This window comes from Vigna unguiculata, chromosome 1 (assembly GCF_037176805.1).
Source record: "Vigna unguiculata cultivar grain cowpea cultivar isolate G323 ecotype 2 chromosome 1, ASM3717680v1, whole genome shotgun sequence".
Taxonomy (NCBI): domain Eukaryota; kingdom Viridiplantae; phylum Streptophyta; class Magnoliopsida; order Fabales; family Fabaceae; genus Vigna; species Vigna unguiculata.
In genome coordinates, this window is record NC_140792.1 from 580,763 (window position 1) to 590,606 (window position 9,844).

The 9,844-nt window shown below is 30.9% G+C and overlaps 2 pseudogenes; both read right to left on the reverse strand.

The window, feature by feature from the left end:
- Positions 1 to 1,587, reverse strand: LOC114193617 (berberine bridge enzyme-like 22 pseudogene; annotated as a pseudogene).
- A 6,472-nt stretch (positions 1,588 to 8,059) lies between these two features.
- LOC114193606 (berberine bridge enzyme-like 22 pseudogene) lies at positions 8,060 to 9,844 on the reverse strand (annotated as a pseudogene).

Here is a 9,844-nt window from a genome sequence, read left to right on the forward strand (position 1 = left end):
TTAATTTAGGAGAGGAATACTTAGTTCATTCCTGAAAAAATTCTGGGGGTCAAACCTTGTCTTAATCTGTGCCAATCTCCTAAAGTTTCCCTTAAAGTATTTCTCACCCCAAACACTAGCCATTGAGTAGCTTGTGTTGTCAAGCAGGTTTTGGCCTAAATCAAGATCCTTATAATTGAAGTACGCAGCTCGTGGAGATTTTGACACATATGGAGTCATGTAGCTGTAAATCCTTTTAGCCCAGTCTAGATGCCTCTTGGATGCTTCGTAGCCATTCCCTTTCCATTTCACCAAGTATTGTATGTTATACAAGTTCCCCTTCCTGTGGGGAAAAGGGGTTTCAGATTCTGAAATTTCATTCATTCTACCACCATAGGGTTCCAATATCATCACGCTTAATGCTTCTTCTTCCTCTACAAGCATTTTCCAAGCTCCTTCTAGGCCAGATTTTGGTATTGGCTCAGTTACAAAGTCAGACTTGGCCTTGAAAGGGTCTTTATTTGTGGTGGTTCTGTTGAGCAAGAGTTCTAGAGGGTCGTGTATATTGTATCCAGCAATAAACATAAGTGCTTGAGACCAGTTCATTTCAATGCAGTCTTTGGCCTGCAATCCCAATTCTGGGAAACTCTGATTCATCAGTGGGATCAACCTGTCTACTCCTCCCAGAAACATAGAGGTGAAGAGTGCTGTGAATGTTTTTGACTTGTCACCACTGTTTTGAGCTACTACTCTAATGACAAGATCCTCAGGCAATTCAGGTGCAATGTATTGCCACCTGTGAATCAGATTGTTGGCTCCTTCTTCCACTGTTTTGAAAACATTGAAACCTGTAACAATAGGTGGGATTCTGACCAAGCTGATCTTCCATGCAAGGATGACTCCAAAACTAGTAGCACTACCTCCTCTTATGGCCCAGAAAACATCTTCTCCCATTGATTTTCTGTCATGAATCTCCCCATTTGCATCAATGATGTAAGCATCAACAACATGGTCTGCAGCCAGGCCATGTTTTCTCAATATAACACCCTGTCCCCCTCCACTGATCAGCCCTCCTATCCCTACACTTGGACAGGTTCCTGCAGGGAAACCATGCACTTTACTAGCCTTTGAGATTTGGTAGTAAAGTTCACCCACTGATGCTCCAGCCTGAACCCAAGCTGTTTCATCAGCAATGTTAACTTGAATGGAACGCATGTTGATGAGGTCAACCATCACAAATGGGACCTCACTGAGGTATGATAGCCCTTCATAATCATGGCCACCACTTCTGACTCTGAGCTGCAACCCAAGTTCTTTGCTGCATCTGATGCCTGCTTGAATTTCTGATTCATGGAAAGGTGTTAGAATCAGAAGAGGCTGCTGCATTGAGGAATTCACCCATCTCGGGTTTTGTTCCAATGCTTCAAAGACTTGGGGATATTGTGATGAGGATTTGGTGAAGATTATTTTGTCGACGGATGCAGAATTGCCATCAAGTTTTGTTATCAAGCATTCCTTGAATTTCTCCTCAACCAAGGTAGAAGCTGCAGATGAAGATGAGATTGGAAGAAGCAGTATCAGAAACACTGCAAGATAACTCATCTGCATGCTTGCTTCTCTACTTTTGGTTTATTGAGTTATCATGTTTCATAACTCAAACACATTTATATAGATACACATGTGGAGTTCATGTTCACTTGAAAACATACTTGGAAACGTAGGATAATTTTGATGCTATTTTTGTCACAAGTTGGAACAGTTGTTGATTTCACTCTGTGCATGATGGCTGCTAGAAAAGGAAAACGTAAATATAATTAAGACATTGAAATTAAATGATTAAGAAGTATTTGTAAAAATGAAAGATACTTGGAAAGAAATAAAGAGGACTAAAAAGTAAGCAAAAATCAATAGAAAATGTTAATATATTTTAAATTGAACGCAGTCAACTCATTGATGTTCTTGTTTAGGTTGCTATGGTAATATTTATAATTAGTTTGCCATGACTGAAGATGGGGTGTGTTTAGATTTATTATTTTGACTTAATTGTATTTTATAAGTCTTTTTAAAAATTTGGGTAAGTTGTGTTTTGGTTTTTTGAATTTTAAATTAATTACTAGTTCTTGTAATATAAAGAGTTGTTTTAGTAAAATTATTTTAAATGTTACAGAAGATTTCACTTTCTCAAATAGACTCACATTCCATTTAAGAATATTCCACTTTCATATTTAATATATGGCAATTTATTTTTATTTTTGTATTATTGTTAAAATATTTTATGTCTGAGCATAGAATTAGAACAGGCTTCTTTCTCAGTTACTGAAATAAAAAAAAAAGGAAGAAGTTAATTTTACATTTCAAGAACGGAAACAAATTTATTTTAAATATTAGTGACCAAAAATATAAATGAGCCTAATTTTTGAAATTAAGCTTTATTATTTTATCAATTAAATGAATAAAATTAAAATTGTGTAGGAACATTTTTTAAGTTCTCTAATTGTATCATTTTTTGTTTTTGTGCCTGGTAATATTTTGTTTTGGTTCCTATAACTTCTGATTGCTTTTTTTTTTTAAATTTCTGCTGTCACTTGTTTAAGAATATTCCCCGAAGGTTAAAGTAATGATGATAATGTAATAAGGAAAAAGAATTTATATATTAATGTACATTTTTTAAAAGGATAATTAAAAGTTTGATTAAAAAATTAATTTTAAATTTTGTATATAGGAATCAAATACATTTTTTAGAAATTTCTTATTATTTTTTATATGTCATTAAATTTATTAATACGTGTATTATTTATCTATATATAAAGAAAAAAAATTATGTCCTTTTTTTTTTACTTTTTAACCTTCAAGTTTTCGTTTTTTTAAAATTTAATTTTTTCTAAATTTAACCATTTTTAAAACTTTAAATGTTTTTCTCAAAGAAAACTTACATACTAAATAAAAAAAAATCATCTAAAAATTGTTTAATGATTGTAAATTTAATTGTTCATAGCATGAAATTTAATTATACATTTTTTAAAAGGATAATTAAAAGTTTGATTAAAAAATTAATTTTAAATATTTTTTATAAAGTATATAGGAATCAAATACATTTTTTAGAAATTTCTTATTATTTTTTATATTTCATTATTTCATTTAATTTATGAATACGTGTATTATTTGTCTATATCTATATATCTATATATAAAGAAAAATTTTCTTTTTGGTGTCCATTTTTTATTTTTAACATTCAAGTTTTCGTTTTTTTTTTAAATTTAACTTTTCTAAATTTAACCATTTTTTAAATTTTAAGTATTTTTCTAAAAAAAGTAAAACTTATATACTATATAAATAAAAATCATCTAAAAATTATTTTTATTTATTTTTATCATTATAATTTTATTACTATTTTTATCATAAAAAACAAACATTGAAGCACATGTATTTTCATGTATATAATAATATTACATACATGTGTTGTGTTTTCATGTATATAATAATATTATATTGACATTTTTCTACGCACAAATGTTTTGTGTTTTAAAAGTGCATTAATGATTTTTTAGAATTATACTAATATTTTGGATAAATTCATATCAAGTTTTTAATATAATATGTTATATTTATTTGTTATGTTATATTTTTTCACTTACTTTTTATTTTAATAATACAATAACTTGTTTTATTGTTTCAAATATAACTTAAATGATCATTTTGTATAAATAAATTTGAACATTTAAAATGGTAAGAATAATTATAAAGAAAAGTACCTAATAGAGTAAATTTTTATATGTCATTTTTGCTTATTTGATTTCTAGAAATGAAATGTTAAATATTAAGTAATGTTTGTATAAATATTTATGATATTCTCTTAAAGTTATAATGCACTTTAATAAAAATATAATATTCTATACAATTTCATCCTTATGTTTGATACTTCTTATTTTGAAAAATCTCATTAAGCGAGTTAAATTCAAGTTCAATATAAATAATTTAAAAGTTAAATTGAAATCAAATGAATACCTATATTCTGTAAAATAAAACTAATTTAAATTAAAATAATTAGATGTACTAGTCTATTTTAAATCCATATTTTCTAAATTAAAGTTTAAATGTTTAAAATTTATTTATTTAAGTTTATTATTATATATTTATTTACAAATTCAGTTTTTATGAAAACTTTTGTTATACTTTTATAAACAAATTAAATTATTAAAATTACCTTTTCTATATTTAGTTAATAAATTTAAATATAATGCACTGATTTTTTTTCCTTCTTTTGTGTGTTTTTAATATTAATTTACTAAATAAAAAAAATATTTGAATTATATTTATACATTAATAATAAATTATTTTTATAATTTGTTTTAGTATTATTACTACTATTATTATTTTATTTTATTGTTAACATTTTTTTAATTAATATGTATATAGTATAAAAGTTGATTTTAATAAAATATAAATGGGTATATTAACTGTACATGCAAAAGTATGTATAACAATATATATATATATATATATATATATATATATATATATATATATATATATATATATATATATTAATGGTACAATTTGATATATCATGAGTTATTTGTAAATATTTAGTACAAGATGACTTTTTAGAAGTGATAGTCGTTTAAAAATATTAAGATTTGATTATTTTAATATTAATAGGTTTTGGTTTAAATAGAATTGTTATAAACGAGTTTCTTTATTTTTAAAACACATTATCTTTCTATAAAGCACTTTTCTAAAGCTTTCTAACTTCTTTCTTCTTCTTCTTCGCTACTTGTTTGTTTAAAGATCAAAGACCGCTAGGGTGATCCTCTTGGCGAACAACTCTTCCTTTCTGTCCGATTAGTTTCTTCAACTGTGTACGTTGAATTTCTGCTCGTTTTCATGTAGGTCTTCTCTGTTTTGGCTTGGATGTGACTCTTCTTTAGTCTTCTTTGGTTGCATGTGAGGTTTTAACTCTCCTTATGAGTATTTGTTGATCAATGATCATGATGGTATGTCCTGATCATTTGTGTGATGTTTCTATATGTAGATAGAGCATCCTGTGGAATTAAAGATGTTTTGGTGTTTTTAAAGAGCTATATGGGCTGCCTTTTATAAGTGAAGAAAACTAATTTTAGTTTTGCATGTTGAGAGTTATTAATTAGTGCTATGAACTGTGAATGTAGTGTTTTAAGTTGTAAATCTATATTTCTTTGCTCTGTGATGATGAATTGCATGTGTACTTGTAAAGTGGTGAATTAAATTGTATGTGTGAGTGCTTGATTTGATTTTGAATATGTGTAGTATGTAAAATTCTTCATGACTTGTATTTCAATTGGTGAAATGTTGTAAAATTAATCATTGTACTATTGAGAATACCCCTTTGAGAGTGAATTGGGTAATTTGCCACTGGTTGAGCCAAGACATACGAGTTTTGTGATAATTGAAGTGTTTGAACATTGAGACTTAGCTAGAAGAATAGTGTTAAATTACTCAAATCAAACTCAAAAGGAGAAGTAGAAATTTCTGATCAGGTCGGGCGCCACTGTTAGGGTCGGGCGCCAATGAGATAGTGGCTCCTTTGAGTTAGTCGTTGTTGGACGACTCCAAAGTTAGAGAGTTCACTTACTTGGTGTCGTCGGATGCCAAAAAATCAAGTAAATCTTGGTAGTTATAGGGGTCCTCTCACTAGGCAACTATGGAACTCACTAGGTGCCTAGGCTGGCACCGAGCGCCACTCAGTTTTTCTGGTTTGTGTCATCTTGGGAAAATTGAATTCTCGTTTCGTTAACTGTCAGATCGAACTGAAATTTTGACAACAAATTCTAGGCAAAGGAATTATTGCTTTGACCAGTTGTGGTATCTTTGATTACAGGTCATTAGTTAGAAAAGTTAGTTTCTTATGTTTGTCCTATTTTAGGTTTCCCTTATTAGAAAGAGCGCTTCTTATTTGTGGTATTGGTTTGAGTTGGAATAAATTAAGGTATCTGGTTGTTTATAGAATTTTTTATCGATTCTTTAATGAATATGCATGGATATAATGATGTATGAAACTATGATGATGATGGACTTGTTAATGGTTATGAGCATGTAGGGAAATATATGACGATTGTAATTGATCACGAATATGATGCTTGGTATTTGGAATTTGATGTGGAATAATGTTTGTGGATGAAAGTATGATTTTGACGTAATTCCAAGAATCTTGTAGAGAGATTCTATGGTAATGTTCCTTTAGTGTATGGATTGATGTGAAGAGTTTGTACTAGAGGTTTATCCTGGTACTCAAATACCCATTCAAGACTCACATAGAGTAGAATGAATTATGTGGTGAGAGAGACAAAAGGTCTTGTCATTAAGAACGACCACATGGTTCTTATGACTGTTAAAATGACTAACTTTGTGTGTATCAGCTCAGGTAGAGCAACTCAGGTCGAGTAATATTCTTTTTATTACCATACATGCAAAAATCACAAAGAATCATACATCAATGCCTAGATCCAAATAATTGAGTTTAAAAGAGTCGATTACATAGTTTATATCTGTATGATTGGTTCTAAGGCATTGTAATGTGATACAACATGTTATTTTTTTATATATGATATTCATTTTGTACATTAGCTTACCCTCTTTTGTTTGTTGTTTGTAAGTGTTGTGTTCTTCTTTTGCAATGATCACCTTATTGATGTGAGCATACGAAAATAAAGGTGTAGAGGCATCGCTTAATGTTACGGAGTTGGTTGTTTGGGCGTTGAACGATATTAGATTATGTTAGGTATAGTCTTGTGATATGATCATAGTATAATAGCTTGATAATGTACATGAGTGATAATACTACATTCTTATCTGGTAAGACTGTACTAATATACGATATACATTGAATGATCTATTTTATTTTTTTGAATATTTACAATGATCTGTTTTATTTTAGTAGTGTTATGCTATTAAAACGGAATGTTACATTATTAATGTAAATTTTACATATAATTTATATATTAATAATAAATAATGATATATTAATTACACATTAATAGTAGGTTAAATATATTTTTAGTTTATAAAATTTGATGCAAAATTGAAATTTGTTTTTGTCCAAAGATTTTATACATTTTAATCTCCAACAACATTAAATTGAAAAATGAATGATTAAAATCATTTTAATTTAATTACACTAAATGTGTTTTACAATTAACATCTAAATAGGAATATGTCAAACAACACCTAAATAACTTAAATATTATCATAAAATTTAGTTTGAAAACTTAAATGTATTAAAATTTCAAAAAAGGAAATTCTATTTTTCCCTATTTAAAGAATTAAAGACATATTTAATTAATTATATATCTTATGATTAGTTGTATATATTAATGGAGTAAATATAAGGAAGAAGGCGCCATAAGTGTATTTAAAAGACGAAACAGTGGTCTGTAAAAGAAAAAAATGTTTTAGGTTCTCTCTTATGGTTAGGTTCTGCTTCTCTGTTGTGCTTCTTCTCCCAAAAGTTCATACCTTTCTCGTCGTTCTTTTCCCATTCCTATATTCTGCAATTCTCCTCTATTATATGTTGTGTCGGTGCAGTTTGGGTGTTCTTTGTTGTGTGTCTTCTTCGTCCCATATTCTGTTTTCGCGACTTAGGTTTCATTGATTTGGTGTCTGAAAAATGGGCAAATTATAGGAACCAAGATCTTCTCAATGATCAAGCTTGGTGAAGCCAGAAGGTGTGGTTTTTCCCATTCATTGTCCCGTATTCTCTGTTTTTTTGTGTAATTAATTTTTGCCATTCATTTAATCTTTTGCTTTTTATTATAGTAATTTTAAAAATGTTGATTAGTCATTCAATGATCTACACATGTCGATTTTACCTATTTTACCTATCGTCTTTGCTTCAGTATCATTATAGTCGTTTCTGAAAATAGTTTCTAATGACATCACCAGAATTTGTATTCTTCAAAAAGTTATTCTCAAATATGAATAGTCCCATCCCAGTTTTAATGTGATTTATTGTTTTATTTTATCAGAAAATGTCATGGTAGTAGCTTATCTTTGGTGTGGAGTTTTATGCTGCTAATAAGGAAGAAAAAGGAAATGAATGAACATCTAGGAAAGGAACTAAAGCACACATCTTATTCAAGTATATTCAAGTATAACACAAATGTTCTAGGTTCTCCCAATAATGTCATGCATGCACTTTATTTATAAGGATGAGCATTTAGGAGAGGAATACTTTGTTCATTCCTGAAAAAATTCTGGGGGTCAAACTTTGTCTTAATCTGTGCCAATCTCCTAAAGTTTCCCTTAAAGTATTTCTCACCCCAAACACTAGCCATTGAGTAGCTTGTGTTGTCAAGCAGGTTTTGGCCTAAATCAAGATCCTTATAATTGAAATATGCAGCTCGTGGAGATTTTGACACATATGGAGTCATGTATCTGTAAATCATCTTGGCCCAGAGTAGATGCCTCTTGGATTCTTCGTTGCTATTCCCATTCCAATTGACCAAGTATTGTATGTTGTACAAGTTCCCCTTTCTGTGGGGAAAAGGGGTTTCAGATTCTGAAATTTCATTCATTATACCACCATAGGGTTCCAATATCATCACGGTTGATGCTTCTTCCTCTACAAGCATTTTCCAAGCTCCTTCTAGACCAGTTTCTGGTATTGGCTCCTTCACAAAGTCAGACTTGGCCTTGAAAGAGCTTTTAGGTGAGGTAGTTCTGTTGAGCAAGAGTTCCAGAGGGTCGTGTATGTCGAATCCAGCAATGAACATAACTGATTGAATCCAATTCATTTCAGTGCAGTCTTTGGCCTGCAATCCCAATTCTGGGAAACTCTGATTCATCAGTGGGATCAACCTGTCTACTCCTCCCAGGAACAGAGAGTTGAAGAGTGCTCTCAATTTTTTTGGCTTGTCACCACTGTTTTGAGCTATTACTCTAATGACAAGATCCTCAGGCAATTCAGGTGCAATGTATTGCCACCTGTGAATGAGATTCTTGGCTCCTTCTTCCACTGTTTTGAAAACATTGAAACCTGTAACAATAGGTGGAACTCTGACCAACCTGATTTTCCATGCAAGGATGACTCCAAAACTAGTAGCACTACCTCCTCTTATGGCCCAGAAAACATCTTCTCCCATTGATTTTCTGTCATGAATCTCCCCATTTGCTTCAATGATGTAAGCATCAACAACATGGTCTGCTGCCAGGCCATGTTTTCTCAACATCACACCCTGCCCCCCTCCACTGATATGTCCACCTATCCCCACACTTGGACAGGTTCCAGCAGGGAAACCATGCACTTTACTAGCCTTTGAGATTTGGTAGTAAAGTTCACCCACTGATGCTCCAGCCTGAACCCAAGCTGTTTCATCAGAAAGGTTAACTTGAATGGAACGCATGTTGATGAGGTCAACCATCACAAATGGGACCTCACTGAGGTATGATAGCCCTTCATAATCATGGCCACCACTTCTGACTCTGAGCTGCAAACCAAGTTCTCTGCTGCATCTGATGCCTGCTTGAATTTCTGATTCATGGAAAGGTGTTAGAATCAGAAGAGGCTTATTTGATGAATTCACCCATCTAGGGTTTTGTTCCAATGCCTCCAAGACTTGGGGATATTGGGAGGAGGATTTGGTGAAGAGTATTTTGTCAACGGATTCAGAATTGCCATCAAGTTGGGTTATCAAACATTCCTTGAATTTCTTCTCAACCAAGGTAGATGCTGAAGATGAAGATGAAGATGAAGATGAGATTGGAAGAAGCAGTATCAGAAACACTGCAAGATAACTCATCTGCATGTTTACTTCTCTGCTTTTGGTTTATTGAGTTATTATGTTTCATAATTCAACACATTTATACACAAATATATCTGTAATACATGTTC